Consider the following 21875-nt stretch of genomic DNA (forward strand, 5'->3'; position numbering starts at 1 on the left):
TGGAGGAGAGGTGATGACAGTGGAGGAGAGGTGATGACAGTGGAGGAGAGGTGATGATGGTGGAGAGGTGATGACGGTGGAGAGGTGATGACAGAGAAAGGTGATGACGGTGGAGGAGAGGTGATGACAGTGGAGGAAAGGTGATGACTGTGGAGGAGAGGTGATGACAGTGGAGGAGAGGTGATGATGGTGGAGAGGTGATGATGGTGGAGAGGTGATGATGGTGGAGAGGTGATGACAGTGGAGGAGAGGTGATGACAGTGGAGGAGAGTGATGACTGTGGAGGAGAGGTGATGACGGTGGAGGAGAGGTGATGACAGTGGAGAAAGGTTATGACTGTGGAGAGAGGTGATGACAGTGGAGGAGAGGTGATGACAGTGAGGAGAGGTGATGATGGTGGAGAGGTGATGACGGTGGAGAGGTGATGACAGTGGAGAGGTGATGATGGTGGGAGAGAGGTGATGACAGTGGAGGAGAGGTGATGACGGTGGAGGAGAGGTGATGATGGTGGAGAGGTGATGACGGTGGAGAGGTGATGACGGTGGAGGAGAGGTGATGACGGTGGAGGAGAGGTGATGACAGTGGAGAGAGGTGATGACGGTGGAGAGGTGATGACGGGAGGAGAGGTGATGACGGTGGAGGAGAGGTGATGACAGTGGAGGAGAGGTGATGACAGTGGAGGAGAGGTGATGACGGTGGAGGAGAGGTGATGACAGTGGAGGAGAGGTGATGACGGTGGAGGAGAGGTGATGACAGTGGAGGAGAGGTGATGACGGTGGAGGAGAGGTGATGACGGTGGAGGAGAGGTGATGATGGTGGAGGAGAGGTGATGACAGTGGAGGAGAGGTGATGACGGTGGAGGAGAGGTGATGACGGTGGAGGAGAGGTGATGACAGGAGGAGAGGTGATGACAGTGGAGGAGAGGTGATGACGGTGGAGGAGAGGTGATGACTGTGGAGGAGAGGTGATGACAGTGGAGGAGAGGTGATGATGGTGGAGAGGTGATGACGGTGGAGGAGAGGTGATGACGGTGGAGGAGAGGTGATGACGGTGGAGGAGAGGTGATGACGGTGGAGGAGAGGTGATGACAGTGGAGGAGAGGTGATGACAGTGGAGGAGAGGTGATGATGGTGGAGAGGTGATGACAGTGGGAGGTGATGACAGAGAAAGGTGATGACGGTGGAGGAGAGGTGATGACAGTGGAGGAGAGGTGATGACAGTGGAGGAGGGTGATGATGGTGGAGAGGTGATGACAGAGGTGATGAGAGAGGTGATGACGGTGGAGGAGAGGTGATGACAGTGGAGGAGAGGTGATGACAGTGGAGGAGAGGTGATGACGGTGGAGAGGTGATGACAGTGGAGGAGAGGTGATGACGGTGGAGGAAAGGTGATGACTGTGGAGGAGAGGTGATGACGGTGGAGGAGAGGTGATGACAGTGGAGGAAAGGTGATGATGGTGGAGAGGTGATGACGGTGGAGGAGAGGTGATGACGGTGGAGGAAAGGTGATGACTGTGGAGGAGAGGTGATGACGGTGGAGGAGAGGTGATGACAGTGGAGGAGAGGTGATGACAGTGGAGGAGAGGTGATGATGGTGGAGAGGTGATGACGGTGGAGAGGTGATGACAGAGAAAGGTGATGACGGTGGAGGAGAGGTGATGACAGTGGAGGAGAGGTGATGACAGTGGAGGAGAGGTGATGACAGTGGAGGAGAGGTGATGAGGTGAGGCCGATTGGATGTACTGCCAATTTCTACAAAACAACGTTGGAGGCGGCTTATGGTAGAGAAATTAACATTATCTGGCAACAGCTCTGGTGGACATACCTGCAGTCAGCATACCAATTTCTCGCTCCCTCAAAATTTGAGACATCTGTGTCATTGTCATGTGTGACAAAACTGCACATTTTAAACAGCAGCCTTGTATTATCCACAGCACAAGGTGCACCTGTGTAATGTTAATTCTGTTTAATCAGCTTCTTGATATGCGGCATATCAGGGTCGTCTTCCCTAAAGAACAACGACATTATGAACTAAGGGTCGTCTTCCCTAAAGAACAACGACATTATGAACTAAGGGTCGTCTTCCCTAAAGAACAACGACATTATGATCACAGGGTCGTCTTCCCTAAAGAACAAAAAGAACAACACCATTATGAACTAAGGGTCGTCTTCCCTAAAGAACAACACCATTGTGAACTAAGGGTCGTCTTCCCTAAAGAACGACATTATGAACTAAGGGTCGTGTTCCCTAAAGAACAACACAATTATGCTATTGACGATTTATCAAACTGCTGTTCCATAATTAATGGGAAAGCAGACAGCTCAGAAGGGATTTGAGAATGACACTTTGTGTAAAATGTGAAAAGATTCATCAACTTGGGCTGAAAAGCACTCCCTAGAGGTCAAACCCTTCACTGGAACATGGAACTGGAGGAGTGTGTCTGGAAAGATAAGACATCGATATGCCAGAAGAATGATTAATTGTGCGTGTGTGTGTGTGTGTGAGTGTGTGTGTGTGTGTGGGGGGGGGTGCTCTGCTGCCAAATATTTGTATGGACTACATTAGTAGAGGGGTTAGTCACACATGGAAAGCTATTCTGCCATTCTCCCTGCTCATAGTGACCTTCAAAACATCTCTCTCTCTTTCTCTCTCTCCATTGGTTCTGTACTCTATGATTAAAAGGTGCAATATTTTTGGTTCCAGGTAGAACCATTTTGAGTTCCAATGTGCAACCATTTCCACAGAGGGTTCCACATGGAACCCCAAAAGGGGTTCTACCTGGAACCAAAAAGGGGTTCTACCTGGGACCAAAAGAGGGTCTTCTATGGTGACAGCCAGAACCCCTTCGCTAGCCTTTTTTTCTAAGAGTTTGTAGGTCTGAGACAGCGGCTGGAGGCACGCCCGTCTCCCTGCCTACCTGACAGGACAAATCAAATGAAGCAGGCTGACCTCACAGTTCATTCAATTATACATTTAACTCGGCCCAATACCGTTTCCATAAATAGTGTTAAAACTCATTTTTTTATCCGGAGAGGGAGATTTTATTCATTAGACGTGACATGTACTTTAGGTAGAGTCGAGTAGTATTATCTGTGCTGTGCAGCTTGGAGTCCTGTGAGGTTTGTGCTCGGAGAACAAGGACAGAGACAGAGCTCTGTAACCTCTAGTCCTGGTTTCATTATACTGCATCCTAACACATTACAGGCCGACACTATCACTCAAACACCCGGCTGGAATCACCTGACTACTGTATAGAACAGACAGACCAGCAACAGGCAGGGTTGTACAACAACACACACACACACACACACGCACACGCACACGCACACACACACACACACACACACACACACACACACACACACACACACACACACACACACACACACACACACACACACACACACACACACACACACACACACACACACACACACACACGCAAGCGCCATGCTCTACCAACTGAGCTACAGAAGGAGCTCTCTCTCTCTCTCTCTCTCTCTCTCTCTCTCTCTCTCTCTCTCTCTCTCTCTCTCTCTCTCTCTCTCTCTCTCTCTCTAGGTATGAATCAAGGCTTGAAGGGAAGGTGGCTGCCAGGGACACACCCACCCCCCCACACACACACACACACACACACACACACACACACACACACACAAATTCGAAAAGGAAATGAACTCGTTTATACAGATTCATGGGGAAATCTGTCCAAAAATGGATGTACCAATCACAGAATGCTCCTTGAAATTAAATTATTATGGTGGGATGAAGATTATGTTATTATTGTTATGGTTATTATTGTTATTATTGTTATTATTGTTATTAGTGTTATTGTTATTATTGTTATTATTGTTATGACTAATATTGTTATTATTGTTATGATTATTATGATTATTATTGTTTTTATTGTTATTATTGTTATTATTGTTATTGTTTTTATTGTTATTGTTTTTATTGTTATTATTGTTATTATTGTTATTATTGTTTTTATTGTTATTATTGTTATTGTTATTGTTATTATTGTTTTTATTGTTATGGTTATTATTGTTGTGATTATTATTGTTATTATTGTTATTATTTTATGCTGTAAGGCTATTTCCACAGCTGTTCTATTTAAAACAGCATATTTACTGATTAGCTCACTTCAAACAGCCACTACTGTTAAGAAATGTTTGGAATACATACAAATCAAATGCCTGTGTCATTTTGATTTAGCTGTTTAAGTCTGGATAATATATGTCTGGTCTTTATAGGTAGATGTTCTCTGGGATGGGTTCTCTGGGCTGGGTTCTCTGGGCTGGGTTCTCTGGGCTGTAACTGGTGGAGATATGAAGTCACACAGAGGTGATGAGAGAGGGAGAGGAGGAGAAGAGTGGACTGAGCAGCCTTCCCCTCGGGAGGAGGCAGATAAGGACTTTTGGAAGGCTGAATCCTGAACTGCTTTAAACAGGGAGGAACTCTGACTGTGTCCCAAATGTCTGTGTGCCTGCCTGCCTGCCTGCCTGCCTGTCTGCCTGCCTTTCTGTCTGTCTGTCTGTCTGTCTGTCTGTCTGTCTGTCTGTCTGTCTGTCTGTCTTGTCTGTCATGGGTGCATTCCAGCAGGCCCAGCTAATGTCAAGCCGTTTCCTGTGACAGAAGGCCATTTCATTCACAGTACAGTGAGATATAAGGAGGGAAATCACTCTGAAATGTCAAAATATTCCCGAACACTTGAACAAAGCCAAAGAATCCTGTGAAGCACCTCACCTTATCAACATGGGAAGATACTGTTGGTTCAGACAGCCATAGGTGTTGAGTGTGTGTCAGGGGTGTTGAGCTTGGAATGATAGAGGATACTTCTTCAAATCTTTTAAACTTGTTTTGGTATATATTTGCCTATGTTGTGGGCAAGTAAGGCACTTGGTCAAAAGTAGTGCACTACGTAGGGAATAGGGTGCTATTTGGGATGCGGGTGGTCTGCATTGTCTTTATCGGCATTCTGTGTTACTACATTTGATATTTTAGTCATTTAGCAGACACTCTTATCCAGATCTTATCCAGGGAACAGTGGGTCAACTGCCTTGCTCAGGGGTAGAACGATAGATTTGTACCTTATCAGCTCGGGGGATTCGATCCAGCAACCTTTCAGTTACTGGCCCAACGCTCTAACCATTAGGCTACATGCCACCCTGTGTTGTTGTGTTACTATTACATTATTGTGTGTTGTTGTGTTACTAATATATTAGTCTGTGTTGTTGTGTTACTAATATATTAATCTGTGTTGTTGTGTGAGCCAGAGGAGGACAGGATATTGCCCCTGGTTTTTATATTATAAAGTTATATACAATAACTAACCATCCTGTCAAAGCAGTTTTCTGACTGGAGGAAACAACCTCTCAACGAGGCTCCAGACAGAGGTTAAAGGTAAACTGAGCTCTGTGTCTCTGTGAATTAAATTAGTGGTCTGAATCTCTTTCTATTGGAAACATCTTGTTAGATCTTCTATTGGAAAATCCACTTTGTGTTGAACGTTCCCGTTCAAGCATTCGTCCCCAATGACACCCTGTTTCTTTTACAAGGGCACTGCTTTAGACCACAGCCGTATGCAGGCATTGTCAAAAAGTAGTGCACTGTAAAGTAAATAGGATCTCAATTGGTTCTGCCTTCAGCTGCAGCAGACAGCCGGGGAGATTTGATTTTGGGGTCGAACGGTAATGTCTGTCTGGGCTTCTATGGATAAATGGCTTGATGCAGGTAGAAAGGAAACGACATCACAATTCAAACCCAGAGTTCAGACCGTATGGATTGGATACAAGGAACTACCTGAAACCTAGGCTGTGTTGCGGTTTGTGTGTGACGTGTCTTGGCCAAATAACTATAGCGTGATTCCTCACGAAACCAGGACATCAAAAATACCATGATTTGGGGGATTTTCACAAAATATAATCCTTAAAATGGTCCTTTGGAGGAAGGATTGTTGACATTTTTTTGGCATTTGTATCTAAAAGTATAACTGAGAAATAACTTATCAAAAATTGTATATTTATCACATTTTGGTCTACCCGCCTTTAATACTCCATAATGAAACATTATATTAAAGGAGACACCTACAGATGAAACATTATGGAGTATTAAAGGAGACAGCTACAGATGAAATATTATGGAGTATTAAAGGAAACACCTACAGATTAAATATTATGTAGTATTAAAGGAGACACCTACAGATGAAATATTATGGAGTATTAAAGGAAACACCTACAGATGAAATATTATGGAGTATTAAAGGAGACACCTACAGATTAAATATTATGTAGTATTAAAGGAGACACCTACAGATGAAATATTATGGAGTATTAAAGGAAACACCTACAGATGAAATATTATGGAGTATTAAAGGAGACACCTACAGATGAAATATTATATTAAAGGAGCCACCTACAGATGAAACATTATGGAGTATTAAAGGAGACACCTACAGATGAAACATTATGGAGCATTAAAGGAGCCACCTACAGATGAAACATTATATTAAAGGAGACACCTACAGATGAAACATTATGGAGCATTAAAGGAGACACCTACAGATGAAACATTATGGAGCATTAAAGGAGCCACCTACAGATGAAACATTATGGAGCATTAAAGGAGACACCTACAGATGAAACATTATGGAGTATTAAAGGAGGCACCTACAGATGAAACAAAGTATTCAGACCCATTTACTTCTTCCACATGTTGTTGCGTTACAGCCTTATTCTGGAATTGATTAAATAAAAACATTTCCTCACCAATCCACGCACAGTAAGCCATAATGACAAAGCAAAAAAATGTTTTTTACAGATTTTTTCAAATGTTTTTTAAAATAAAAACCTGAAATAGTTTATTTACGTAAATATTCAGACTCTGACTTTTTCCACATTTTGTTACGTTAAAGCCTTATTCTGAAATAGATTAAATAAATAAAAATCCTCAGCCATCTACACACTGTACCCCATAACGACAAATCGAAAAACTAGTTTTTAGAAATGTTTGCAAAAACTAAAAATACCTTATTTACATAGGTATTCAGACCGTTTGCTATGAGACTCTACATTGCTCTCAGGTGCATCCTGTTTCCATTGATCATCCTTTGAAATGTTTCTACAACTTGATTGGAGTCCACCTGTGGTAAATTCCATTGATAAAACATGATTTGGAAAGGCACACACCTGTCTATATAAGGTCTCAGAGTTGACAGTGTATGTCAGAGCAAAAAAACAAGCCATGAGATGGAAGGAATTGTCAGTAGACCTCCTAGACAGTCCGATTAGGGGATGGAAAACACAGAAAGGCAGAGAGAGAGCAAGGTCTTGTGGGAGTCACTAAATATTTCTATGGGAGCGGTCTGTTTTATTGAGGTAATATATTCAGTTGTATCACTGACTGTGAAATGCTCTGGGCGCTGACCTCTGGTCTTAGCTCCAGTTGTATAACTGACTGTGAAATGCTCTGGGCGCTGACCTCTGGTCTTAGCTCCAGTTGTATCACTGACTGTGAAATGCTCTGGGCGCTGACCTCTGGGCGCTGACCTCTGGTCTTAGCTCCAGTTGTATCACTGACTGTGAAATGCTCTGGGCGCTGACCTCTGGTCTTAGCTGCAGTTGTATAACTGACTGTGAAATGCTCTGGGCGCTGACCTCTGGTCCTCTGGTCTTAGCTCCAGTTGTATAACTGACTGTGAAATGCTCTGGGCGCTGACCTCTGCGCTGACCTCTGGTCTTAGCTCCAGTTGTATAACTGACTGTGAAATGCTCTGGGCGCTGACCTCTGGTCTTAGCTCCAGTTGTATAACTGACTGTGAAATGCTCTGGGCGCTGACCTCTGGTCTTAGCTCCAGTTGTATCACTGACTGTGAAATGCTCTGGGCGCTGACCTCTGGTCTTAGCTGCAGTTGTATAACTGACTGTGAAATGCTCTGGGCTCTGACCTCTGGGCTCTGACCTCTGGGCGCTGACCTCTGGTCTTAGCTCCAGTTGTATAACTGACTGTGAAATGCTCTGGGCACTGACCTCTGGGCTCTGACCTCTGGTCTTAGCTCCAGTTGTATCACTGACTGTGAAATGCTCTGGGCGCTGACCTCTGGGCGCTGACCTCTGGACGCTGACCTCTGGTCTTAGCTCCAGTCTCATCAATAATTAAAAGATGTTTCCCCTACCATTGTGTTGTTACTTGAATTCAGAATTTGACATGCGTGGCCTTTACATATATGTGTGTGTGTGTGTGTGTGTGTGTTTGAGCTTCTGTGAGTTTGTCGGAGCCGGATATGATTAAGTGTTCTCAGACACAGGGGTTAGTTGCAGCCAGTGTTCCCGGGGGCATATTGGTGTGACACAGAAAGAGGAAGTGCTGTGACCTCCCACTGTGCCCAGCAGAGGGACTGAGGCCAGGCAGGCCACACTGAGCTGGAGTACAAAGCAGCCAAAGGCCAGTATTCCCACCACATAGAGAATAGAGTACCATTTAGGACACAGCCAAACTCTCTCTGGTTGGTTAAACTAATCACCATGGGGACCCTCTTCTACTCTCCCCTCCCCTCCTCTCCCTTCCCCTCCTCTCCCCTCAGCCCTACTTCAGAAACTATGCCTGGCATTGAGAGGAATTGGCTCCAAACTGGGCTCTGAACAGACACACACACACCCATACACACACCCATACACACACCCATACACACACACACACAACCTGGTCTTTCCTGCCACTGAGTGCTGGATGCTGGCTGACAAGCTCACATGATGGAGTCGAAGCTAATTGCCTGGTCAACAGCCCCAGAATACCAAATACACCATCCTCCATCACTCAACACCTAGAACCTCTGGATAGAACCTGGAATCTTTTCACCTAGAACCTCTGGATAGAACCTAGAACCTTATCACCTGGAGCATATGGATAGAACCTTATCGCCTAGAATCTTTTCACCTAGAACCTCTGGATAGAACCTGGAATCTTTTCACCTAGAACCTCTGGATAGAACCTGGAATATTTTCACCTGGAACATCTGGATAGAACCTAGAACCTTATCACCTGGAGCATATGGATAGAACCTTATCGCCTAGAACCTTTTCACCTAGAGCCTCTGGATAGAACCTAGAACCGTATCACCTAGAACCCTTTCACCTAGAACCTCTGAATAGAACCTAGAATCTTATCACCTAAAACCTCTCGATAGAACCTAATCACCAAGAACCTCTGGATAGAACCGTATCACCTAGAGCATGTGGGTAGAACCTAGAACCTTATCATATATCATATATTTCTATATTTCTTAATTCGTTTTTTTTTTTTTTTACCTTTAGATGTGTGTGTATTGGTGTTTATTATTACTGTTGGAGATGGAACACAAGCATTTCGCTACGCCCGAAATTACATCTGATAAATATGTGATTTGATTTGATTTTGTTGCCATCAATGGATTGTCTCTATGAAGATATGACTTGGCTATTAATTAAGTCCGCTCCGTTGACTCTGACACCAAGTCCTTTTTAGAAATGTCAAATCTTAAAGTTGTGTCACAAACGGCGACCCTTTTCCCTTCATCCTATTGGCTACGCTGAAAAGCAGTGGACTAAATAGACAAAAGGGTGCCATTATTTGGTATTCATCCGAAGCTTGACATTTTCTAGATAGATCTCTTGATATTCTTCCCATGCGCCTGTAAACAGGAGAATCTGATCACAGTCTGACTTTGTCAACACTATTAAATATCAGAGAGCAGAGATTAATGACCATTTCTTCCATGTACAGAAAGACCGTTCTTTCTGAACGGGGGGAGGGGAGTCTGGATGGGGGAGTAGGGGGGTCGGGGGTGGAGTCTGGATGGGGGAGTAGGGGGTCGGGGGTGGAGTCTGGATGGGGGAGTAGGGGGTCGGGGGGTGGAGTCTGGATGGGGGAGTAGGGGGGAGTCAGACGGGGGAGAGGAGGGGAGTCTGGATGGGAGAGTAGGGGGAGTCGGGGGGGTGTGGAGTCTGGATGGGAGAGTAGGGGGAGTCGGGGGGTGGAGTCTGGTGGAGTCTGGAGTCTGGTGTATAACCAAAAATGATAAACGAGCGTCAAAAACGAAACATGTTCTACTAGAACGTAGTGTGGCAAACACACACTGTAACTTTCTCTGCGTGTTTGGTATAACGTGTTGCTTCAGGTTGATCAGATGATAGATTTATTTTTATGTTCAGATGAATGATTTGTGCAGTTTAAATACCAGAGAGAGAGAGAGAGAGAGAGAGAGAGAGAGAGAGAGAGAGAGAGAGAGAGAGAGAGAGAGAGAGAGAGAGAGAGAGAGAGACAGAGGGAGAGGGAGACAGAGAGAGAGAGAGAGAGAGAGAGAGGAGAGAGAGAGAGAGAGAGAGAGAGAGAGAGAGAGAGAGAGAGGAGAGAGAGAGAGAGAGAGAGAGAGAGAGAGAGACAGAGAGAGAGAGAGAGGAGAGAGACAGAGAGAGAGAGAGAGAGAGAGAGAGAGAGGAGAGAGAGAGAGAGAGAGAGAGAGAGAGACAGAGAGAGAGAGAGAGAGAGACAGAGAGAGAGAGAGAGAGAGAGGGAGAGAGAGAGAGAGAGAGAGAGAGAGAGAGAGAGAGACAGAGAGAGAGACAGAGAGAGAGATAGATGTTTTTAACTCCATAATCACAACAACTAACAATATGAATAACGAGTGGAAGTTGGTCTATTCTCCTTTTCATGGTCCTTCAAGCCGGATAGGAAGCTCTCAAAACAACCCTGTTTCCTAGTGTCCAGCGAATAGACAACTTGTGACAGTTCTATCTGATTGGTTAAAAGGCTGCTGTAGCGAATCAGATCGTGTTCTTCATGTTTGCTTCATACCAGTGGTGGTTAATGTGTTGTTTCCTCCCTCATGCTTCCAGTGGGTGCAACCACTAAAACCAAAGTCAAAGGTGAGTTATCTCTTGTGTCTTTCTGCATGTTATATATTGGACACCAGTTCCCAATTAACCATGTTTCATATCAGTCCTACCAGTTCCCAACTAACCATGTTTCATATTAGTCCTACCAGTTCCCAATTAACCATGTTTCATATCAGTTCCCAACTAACCATGTTTCATATCAGTCCTACCGGTTCCTACCGGTTCCCAATTAACCATGTTTCATATCAGCTCCCAATTAACCATGTTTCATATCAGTCCTACCAGTTCCCAACTAACCATGTTTCATATCAGTCCTACCGGTTCCTACCGGTTCCCAATTAACCATGTTTTGTTTCAGCTCCCAATTAACCATGTTTCATATCAGTCCTACCAGTTCCCAACTAACCATGTTTCATATTAGTCCTACCAGTTCCAAAGTAACCATGTTTCATATCAGTCCTACCAGTTCCCAATTAACCATGTTTCATATCAGTCCTACCAGTTCCCAATTAACCATGTTTCATATCAGTCCTACCGGTTCTCAGGTAACCATGTTTCATATCACTACTACCAGTTCCCAATAAACCACATTAGACCATCTCCATCCAGAGACCAGGCCGGGCCAGTGGTGAATTAACATTGGGATCGTCAAATTTTCACTGTGTTCCATTTAATACACTACATTTGACCAGGGCCTCCATGGGCCCGACTGGTGTCTGATACAGGGTGGGGCCTGACTGGTGTCTGGTACAGGGTGGGGCCTGACTGGTGTCTGGTACAGGGTGGGGCCTGACTGGTGTCTGGTACAGGGTGGGGCCTGACTGGTGTCTGGTACAGGGTGGGGGCTGACTGGTGTCTGGTACAGGGTGGGGACTGACTGGTATCTGGTACAGGGGCTGACTGGTGTCTGGTACAGGGTGAGGCCTGACTGGTGTCTGGTACAGGCTGGGGCCTGACTGGTGTCTGGTACAGGGTGGGGCCTGACTGGTACAGGGTGGGGCCTGACTGGTGTCTGGTACAGGGTGGGACCTGACTGGTGTCTGGTACAGGGTGGGGCCTGACTGGTGTCTGGTACAGGGTGGGGCCTGACTGGTGTCTGGTACAGGGGCTGACTGGTGTCTGGTACAGGGTGGGGCCTGACTGGTGTCTGGTACAGGGGCTGACTGGTGTCTGGTACAGGGTGGGGACTGACTGGTGTCTGGTACAGGGTAGGGCCTGACTGGTGTCTGGTACAGGGTGAGGCCTGACTGGTGTCTGGTACAGGGTGGGGCCTGACTGGTGTCTGGTACAGGGTGGGGCCTGACTGGTACAGGGTGGGGCCTGACTGGTGTCTGGTACAGGGTGGGGCCTGACTGGTGTCTGGTACAGGGTGGGGCCTGACTGGTGTCTGGTACAGGGTGGGGCCTGACTGGTGTCTGGTACAGGGTGGGGCCTGACTGGTGTCTGGTACAGGGTGGGGCCTGACTGGTGTCTGGTACAGGGTGGGGCCTGACTGGTACAGGGTGGGGCCTGACTGGTGTCTGGTACAGGGTGGGGGCTGACTAGTGTCTGGTACAGGGTGGGGACTGACTGGTGTCTGGTACAGGGTGGGGCCTGACTGGTGTCTGGTACAGGGTGGGGCCTGACTGGTGTCTGGTACAGGGTGGGGACTGACTGGTGTCTGGTACAGGGTGGGGCCTGACTGGTGTTTGGTACAGGGTGGGGCCTGACTGGTGTCTGGTACAGGGTGGGGGCTGACTGGTTTCTGGTACAGGGTGGGGCCTGACTGGTGTCTGGTACAGGGTGGGGCCTGACTGGTGTCTGGTACAGGGTGGGGGCTGACTGGTGTCTGGTACAGAGTGGGGCCTGACTGGTGTCTGGTGGAGGGTGGGGCCTGAGTGGTGTCTGGTACAGGGTGGGGCCTGACTGGTGTCTGGTACATGATGAGAGCCTGACTGGTGTCTGGTACAGGGTGGGGCCTGACTGGTGTCTGGTACAGGGTGGGGGCTGACTGGTGTCTGGTACAGGGTGGGGCCTGACTGGTGTCTGGTACAGGGTGGGGGCTGACTGGTGTCTGGTACAGGGTGGGGCCTGACTGGTGTCTGGTACAGGGTGGGGCCTGACTGGTACAGGGTGGGGCCTGACTGGTGTCTGGTACAGGGTGGGGCCTGACTGGTGTCTGGTACAGGGTGGGGCCTGACTGGTGTCTGGTACAGGGTGGGGCCTGACTGGTGTCTGGTACAGGGTGGGGCCTGACTGGTGTCTGGTACAGGGTTGGACCTGACTGGTGTCTGGTACAGGGTGGGGCCTGACTGGTGTCTGGTACAGGGTGGGGCCTGACTGGTGTCTGGTACAGGGTGGGGCCTGACTGGTGTCTGGTACAGGGTGGGGCCTGACTGGTGTCTGGTACAGGGTGGGACATGACTGGTGTCTGGTACAGGTTGGGGGCTGACTGGTGTCTGGTACAGGGGCTGACTGGTGTCTGGTACAGGGTGGGGCCTGACTGGTGTCTGGTACAGGGTGGGGCCTGACTGGTGTCTGGTACAGGGTGGGGCCTGACTGGTGTCTGGTACAGGGTGGGGCCTGACTGGTGTCTGGTACAGGGGCTGACTGGTGTCTGGTACAGGGTGGGGCCTGACTGGTACAGGGGGTGACTGGTGTCTGGTACAGGGTGGTGCCTGACTGGTGTCTGGTACAGGGTGGAGCCTGACTGGTGTCTGGTACAGGGGCTGACTGGTGTCTGGTACAGGGTGGGGCCTGACTGGTGTCTGGTACAGGGTGGGGCCTGACTGGTACAGGGGGTGACTGGTGTGTGGTACAGGGTGGTGCCTGACTGGTGTCTGGTACAGGGTGGAGCCTGACTGGTGTCTGGTACAGGGGCTGACTGGTGTCTGGTACAGGGTGGGGCATGACTGGTGTCTGGTACAGGGTGGGGCCTGACCGGTGTCTGGTACAGGGTGGTGCCTGACTGGTGTCTGGTACAGGGTGGGGCCTGACTGGTGTCTGATACAGGGTGGAGCCTGACTGGTGTCTAGTACAGGGTGGGGCCTGACTGGTGTCTGGTACAGGGTGGGCCCTGACTGGTGTCTGGTACAGGGTGGGGCCTGACTGGTGTCTGGTACAGGGTGGGGCCTGACTGGTGTCTGGTACAGGGTGGGGCCTGACTGGTGTCTGGTACAGGGTGGGGCCTGACTGGTGTCTGGTACAGGGTGGGGCCTGACTGGTGTCTGGTACAGGGGGCGGACTGGTGTCTGGTACAGGGTGGGGCCTGACTGGTACAGGGGGTGACTGGTGTCTGGTACAGGGTGGTGCCTGACTGGTGTCTGGTACAGGGTGGAGCCTGACTGGTGTCTGGTACAGGGGCTGACTGGTGTCTGGTACAGGGTGGGGCCTGACTGGTGTCTGGTACAGGGTGGGGCCTGACTGGTACAGGGGGATGACTGGTGTCTGGTACAGGGTGGTGCCTGACTGGTGTCTGGTACAGGGTGGAGCCTGACTGGTGTCTGGTACAGGGGCTGACTGGTGTCTGGTACAGGGTGGGGCATGACTGGTGTCTGGTACAGGGTGGGGCCTGACTGGTGTCTGGTACAGGGTGGGGCCTGACTGGTGTCTGGTACAGGGTGGGGCCTGACCGGTGTCTGGTACAGGGTGGGGCCTGACTGGTGTCTGGTACAGGGTGGGGCCTGACTGGTGTCTGGTACAGGGTGGGGCCTGACTGGTGTCTGGTACAGGGTGGGGCCTGACTGGTGTCTGGTACAGGGTGGGGCCTGACTGGTGTCTGGTACAGGGTGGGACATGACTGGTGTCTGGTACAGGGTGGGGCTGACTGGTGTCTGGTACAGGGGCTGACTGGTGTCTGGTACAGGGTGGGGCCTGACTGGTGTCTGGTACAGGGTGGGGCCTGACTGGTGTCTGGTACAGGGTGGGGCCTGACTGGTGTCTGGTACAGGGGCTGACTGGTGTCTGGTACAGGGTGGGGCCTGACTGGTACAGGGGTGACTGGTGTCTGGTACAGGGTGGTGCCTGACTGGTGTCTGGTACAGGGTGGAGCCTGACTGGTGTCTGGTACAGGGGCTGACTGGTGTCTGGTACAGGGTGGGCCCTGACTGGTGTCTGGTACAGGGTGGGGCCTGACTGGTGTCTGGTACAGGGTGGGGCCTGACTGGTGTCTGGTACAGGGTGGGGCCTGACTGGTGTCTGGTACAGGGTGGGGCCTGACTGGTGTCTGGTACAGGGTGGGACATGACTGGTGTCTGGTACAGGGTGGGGGCTGACTGGTGTCTGGTACAGGGGCTGACTGGTGTCTGGTACAGGGTGGGGCCTGACTGGTGTCTGGTACAGGGTGGGGCCTGACTGGTGTCTGGTACAGGGTGGGGCCTGACTGGTGTCTGGTACAGGGCTGACTGGTGTCTGGTACAGGGTGGGGCCTGACTGGTACAGGGGGTGACTGGTGTCTGGTACAGGGTGGTGCCTGACTGGTGTCTGGTACAGGGTGGAGCCTGACTGGTGTCTGGTACAGGGGCTGACTGGTGTCTGGTACAGGGTGGGGCCTGACTGGTGTCTGGTACAGGGTGGGGCCTGACTGGTACAGGGGGATGACTGGTATCTGGTACAGGGTGGTGCCTGACTGGTGTCTGGTACAGGGTGGAGCCTGACTGGTGTCCGGTACAGGGGCTGACTGGTGTCTGGTACAGGGTGGGGCATGACTGGTGTCTGGTACAGGGTGGGGCCTGACTGGTGTCTGGTACAGGGTGGGGCCTGACTGTTGTCTGGTACAGGGTGGGGCCTGACCGGTGTCTGGTACAGGGTGGGGCCTGACTGGTGTCTGGTACAGGGTGGGGCCTGACTGGTGTCTGGTACAGGGTGGGGCCTGACTGGTGTCTGGTACAGGGTGGGGCCTGACTGGTGTCTGGTACAGGGTGGGGCCTGACTGGTGTCTGGTACAGGGTGGGACATGACTGGTGTCTGGTACAGGGTGGGGGCTGACTGGTGTCTGGTACAGGGGCTGACTGGTGTCTGGTACAGGGTGGGGCCTGACTGGTGTCTGGTACAGGGTGGGGCCTGACTGGTGTCTGGTACAGGGTGGGGCCTGACTGGTGTCTGGTACAGGGGCTGACTGGTGTCTGGTACAGGGTGGGGCCTGACTGGTACAGGGGGGGTGACTGGTGTCTGGTACAGGGTGGTGCCTGACTGGTGTCTGGTACAGGGTGGAGCCTGACTGGTGTCTGGTACAGGGGCTGACTGGTGTCTGGTACAGGGTGGGCCCTGACTGGTGTCTGGTACAGGGTGGGGCCTGACTGGTGTCTGGTACAGGGTGGGGCCTGACTGGTGTCTGGTACAGGGTGGGGCCTGACTGGTGTCTGGTACAGGGTGGGGCCTGACTGGTGTCTGGTACAGGGTGGGACATGACTGGTGTCTGGTACAGGGTGGGGGCTGACTGGTGTCTGGTACAGGGGCTGACTGGTGTCTGGTACAGGGTGGGGCCTGACTGGTGTCTGGTACAGGGTGGGGCCTGACTGGTGTCTGGTACAGGGTGGGGCCTGACTGGTGTCTGGTACAGGGTGGGGCCTGACTGGTGTCTGGTACAGGGGCTGACTGGTGTCTGGTACAGGGTGGTGCCTGACTGGTGTCTGGTACAGGGTGGAGCCTGACTGGTGTCTGGTACAGGGGCTGACTGGTGTCTGGTACAGGGTGGGGCCTGACTGGTACAGGGGGGGGGGGTGACTGGTGTCTGGTACAGGGTGGTGCCTGACTGGTTTCTGGTACAGGGTGGAGCCTGACTGGTGTCTGGTACAGGGGCTGACTGGTGTCTGGTACAGGGTGGGGCATGACTGGTGTCTGGTACAGGGTGGGGCCTGACTGGTGTCTGGTACAGGGTGGGGCCTGACTGGTGTCTGGTACAGGGTGGGGCCTGACTGGTGTCTGGTACAGGGTGGGGCCTGACTGGTGTCTGGTACAGGGTGGGGCCTGACTGGTGTCTGGTACAGGGTGGGGCCTGACTGGTGTCTGGTACAGGGTGGGGCCTGACTGGTGTCTGGTACAGGGTGGGACATGACTGGTGTCTGGTACAGGGTGGGGGCTGACTGGTGTCTGGTACAGGGGCTGACTGGTGTCTGGTACAGGGTGGGGCCTGACTGGTGTCTGGTACAGGGTGGGGCCTGACTGGTGTCTGGTACAGGGTGGGGCCTGACTGGTGTCTGGTACAGGGGCTGACTGGTGTCTGGTACAGGGTGGGGCCTGACTGGTACAGGGGGTGACTGGTGTCTGGTACAGGGTGGTGCCTGACTGGTGTCTGGTACAGGGTGGAGCCTGACTGGTGTCTGGTACAGGGGCTGACTGGTGTCTGGTACAGGGTGGGCCCTGACTGGTGTCTGATACAGGGTGGAGCCTGACTGGTGTCTGGTACAGGGTGGGGCCTGACTGGTGTCTGGTACAGGGTGGGCCCTGACTGGTGTCTGGTACAGGGTGGGGCCTGACTGGTGTCTGGTACAGGGTGGGGCCTGACTGGTGTCTGGTACAGGGTGGGGCCTGACTGGTGTCTGGTACAGGGTGGGGCCTGACTGGTGTCTGGTACAGGGTGGGGCCTGACTGGTGTCTGGTACAGGGTGGGGCCTGACTGGTGTCTGGTACAGGGTGGGGCCTGACTGGTGTCTGGTACAGGGTGGGGCCTGACTGGTGTCTGGTACAGGGTGGGGCCTGACTGGTGTCTGGTACAGGGTGGGGCCTGACTGGTGTCTGGTACAGGGTGGGGCCTGACTGGTGTCTGGTACAGGGGCTGACTGGTGTCTGGTACAGGGTGGGGCCTGACTGGTGTCTGGTACAGGGGCTGACTGGTGTCTGGTACAGGGTGGGGCCTGACTGGTGTCTGGTACAGGGTGGGGCCTGACTGGTGTCTGGTACAGGGTGGGGCCTGACTGGTGTCTGGTACAGGGGCTGACTGGTGTCTGGTACAGGGTGGGGCCTGACTGGTGTCTGGTACAGGGTGGGGCCTGACTGGTGTCTGGTACAGGGTGGGGCCTGACTGGTGTCTGGTACAGGGTGGGGCCTGACTGGTGTCTGGTACAGGGTGGGGCCTGACTGGTGTCTGGTACAGGGTGGGGCCTGACTGGTGTCTGGTACAGGGTGGGGCCTGACTGGTGTCTGGTACAGGGTGGGGCCTGACTGGTGTCTGGTACAGGGGCTGACTGGTGTCTGGTACAGGGTGGGGCCTGACTGGTGTCTGGTACAGGGGCTGACTGGTGTCTGGTACAGGGTGGGGCCTGACTGGTGTCTGGTACAGGGTGGGGCCTGACTGGTGTCTGGTACAGGGTGGGGCCTGACTGGTGTCTGGTACAGGGTGGGGCCTGACTGGTGTCTGGTACAGGGGCTGACTGGTGTCTGGTACAGGGTGGGGCCTGACTGGTGTCTGGTACAGGGTGGGGCCTGACTGGTGTCTGGTACAGGGTGGGGCCTGACTGGTGTCTGGTACAGGGTGGGGCCTGACTGGTGTCTGGTACAGGGTGGGGCCTGACTGGTGTCTGGTACAGGGTGGGGCCTGACTGGTGTCTGGTACAGGGTGGGGCCTGACTGGTGTCTGGTACAGGGTGGGGCCTGACTGGTGTCTGGTACAGGGTGGGGCCTGACTGGTGTCTGGTACAGGGTGGGGCCTGACTGGTGTTTGGTACAGGGTGGGGCCTGACTGGTGTCTGGTACAGGGTGGGGCCTGACTGGTGTCTGGTACAGGGTGGGGCCTGACTGGTGTCTGGTACAGGGTGGGGCCTGACTGGTGTCTGGTACAGGGTGGGGCCTGACTGGTGTCTGGTACAGGGTGGGGCCTGACTGGTGTCTGGTACAGGGTGGGGCCTGACTGGTGTCTGGTACAGGGTGGGGCCTGACTGGTGTCTGGTACAGGGTGGGGCCTGACTGGTGTCTGGTACAGGGTGGGGCCTGACTGGTGTCTGGTACAGGGTGGGGCCTGACTGGTGTCTGGTACAGGGTGGGGCCTGACTGGTGTCTGGTACAGGGTGGGGCCTGACACTGGTGTCTGGTACAGGGCCTGACTGGTGTCTGGTACAGGGGCTGACTGGTGTCTGGTACAGGGTGGGGCCTGACTGGTACAGGGGGTGACTGGTGTCTGGTACAGGGTGGTGCCTGACTGGTGTCTGGTACAGGGTGGAGCCTGACTGGTGTCTGGTACAGGGGCTGACTGGTGTCTGGTACAGGGTGGGCCCTGACTGGTGTCTGATACAGGGTGGAGCCTGACTGGTGTCTGGTACAGGGTGGGGCCTGACTGGTGTCTGGTACAGGGTGGGCCCTGACTGGTGTCTGGTACAGGGTGGGGCCTGACTGGTGTCTGGTACAGGGTGGTGCCTGACTGGTGTCTGGTACAGGGTGGGGCCTGACTGGTGTCTGGTACAGGGTGGGGCCTGACTGGTGTCTGGTACAGGGTGGGGCCTGACTGGTGTCTGGTACAGGGTGGGGCCTGACTGGTGTCTGGTACAGGGTGGGGCCTGACTGGTGTCTGGTACAGGGTGGGGCCTGACTGGTGTCTGGTACAGGGTGGGGCCTGACTGGTGTCTGGTACAGGGTGGGGCCTGACTGGTGTCTGGTACAGGGTGGGGCCTGACTGGTGTCTGGTACAGGGTGGGGCCTGACTGGTGTCTGGTACAGGGTGGGGCCTGACTGGTGTCTGGTACAGGGTGGGGCTGACTGGTGTCTGGTACAGGGTGGGGCCTGACTGGTGTCTGGTACAGGGTGGGGCCTGACTGGTGTCTGGTACAGGGTGGGGCCTGACTGGTGTCTGGTACAGGGTGGGGCTGACTGGTGTCTGGTACAGGGTGGGGCCTGACTGGTGTCTGGTACAGGGTGGGGCCTGACTGGTGTCTGGTACAGGGTGGGGCCTGACTGGTGTCTGGTACAGGGTGGGGTGTCTGGTACAGGGTGGGGCCTGACTGGTGTCTGGTACAGGGTGGGGCCTGACTGGTGTCTGGTACAGGGTGGGGCCTGACTGGTGTCTGGTACAGGGTGGGGCCTGACTGGTGTCTGGTACAGGGTGGGGCCTGACTGGTGTCTGGTACAGGGTGGGGCCTGACTGGTGTCTGGTACAGGGGGGGCTGACTGGTGTCTGGTACAGGGTGGGGCCTGACTGGTGTCTGGTACAGGGGCTGACTGGTGTCTGGTACAGGGTGGGGCCTGACTGGTGTCTGGTACAGGGTGGGGCCTGACTGGTGTCTGGTACAGGGTGGGGCCTGACTGGTGTCTGGTACAGGGTGGCTGACTGGTGTCTGGTACAGGGTGGGGCCTGACTGGTGTCTGGTACAGGGTGGGGCCTGACTGGTGTCTGGTACAGGGTGGGGCCTGACTGGTGTCTGGTACAGGGTGGGGCCTGACTGGTGTCTGGTACAGGGTGGGGCCTGACTGGTGTCTGGTACAGGGTGGGGCCTGACTGGTGTCTGGTACAGGGTGGGGCCTGACTGGTGTCTGGTACAGGGTGGGGCCTGACTGGTGTCTGGTACAGGGTGGGGCCTGACTGGTGTCTGGTACAGGGTGGGGCCTGACTGGTGTCTGGTACAGGGTGGGGCCTGACTGGTGTCTGGTACAGGGTGGGGCCTGACTGGTGTCTGGTACAGGTGTGGGGGTGGGGCCTGACTGGTGTCTGGTACAGGGTGGGGCCTGACTGGTGTCTGGTACAGGTGGTACAGGGTGGGGCCTGACTGGTGTCTGGTACAGGGTGGGGCCTGACTGGTGTCTGGTACAGGGTGGGGCCTGACTGGTGTCTGGTACAGGGTGGGGCCTGACTGGTGTCTGGTACAGGGTGGGGCCTGACTGGTGTCTGGTACAGGGTGGGGCCTGACTGGTGTCTGGTACAGGGTGGGGCCTGACTGGTGTCTGGTACAGGGTGGGGCCTGACTGGTGTCTGGTACAGGGTGGGGCCTGACTGGTGTCTGGTACAGGGTGGGGCCTGACTGGTGTCTGGTACAGGGTGGGGCCTGACTGGTGTCTGGTACAGGGTGGGGCCTGACTGGTGTCTGGTACAGGGTGGGGCCTGACTGGTGTCTGGTACAGGGTGGGGCCTGACTGGTGTCTGGTACAGGGTGGGGCCTGACTGGTGTCTGGTACAGGGTGGGGCCTGACTGGTGTCTGGTACAGGGTGGGGCCTGACTGGTGGGGCCTCTGGTACAGGGTGGGGCCTGACTGGTGTCTGGTACAGGGTGGGGCCTGACTGGTGTTTGGTACAGGGTGGGGCCTGACTGGTGTCTGGTACAGGGTGGGGCCTGACTGGTGTCTGGTACAGGGTGGGGCCTGACTGGTGTCTGGTACAGGGTGGGGCCTGACTGGTGTCTGGTACAGGGTGGGGCCTGACTGGTGTCTGGTACAGGGTGGGGCCTGACTGGTGTCTGGTACAGGGTGGGGCCTGACTGGTGTCTGGTACAGGGTGGGGCCTGACTGGTGTCTGGTACAGGGTGGGGCCTGACTGGTGTCTGGTACAGGGTGGGGCCTGACTGGTGTCTGGTACAGGGTGGGGCCTGACTGGTGTCTGGTACAGGGTGGGGCCTGACTGGTGTCTGGTACAGGGTGGGGCCTGACTGGTGTTGGTACAGGGTGGGGCCTGACTGGTGTCTGGTACAGGGGGGCCTGGGGGTGGGGCCTGACTGGTGTCTGGTACAGGGTGGGGCCTGACTGGTGTCTGGTACAGGGTGGGGCCTGACTGGTGTCTGGTACAGGGTGGGGCCTGACTGGTGTCTGGTACAGGGTGGGGCCTGACTGGTGTCTGGTACAGGGTGGGGCCTGACTGGTGTCTGGTACAGGGTGGGGCCTGACTGGTGTCTGGTACAGGGTGGGGCCTGACTGGTGTCTGGTACAGGGTGCTATAACCCGACCTGTAACAACTGATACGTTCTCTTTTTGGGACATTCACTCTGTTTTGAGAATATGGAAGGTTCCAGGCTTTGTTACAGATGGCACCATATTCCTTACAGAGCCCTTGGTTAAAAGTAGTGCACTGTGTAGGGAATAGGGTACCATTTGTGAAGTCGACTTCGTGTT

The sequence above is a fragment of the Oncorhynchus keta genome, chromosome 18, assembly GCF_023373465.1.
Source record: "Oncorhynchus keta strain PuntledgeMale-10-30-2019 chromosome 18, Oket_V2, whole genome shotgun sequence".
NCBI classification, from domain to species: Eukaryota; Metazoa; Chordata; class Actinopteri; order Salmoniformes; family Salmonidae; genus Oncorhynchus; species Oncorhynchus keta.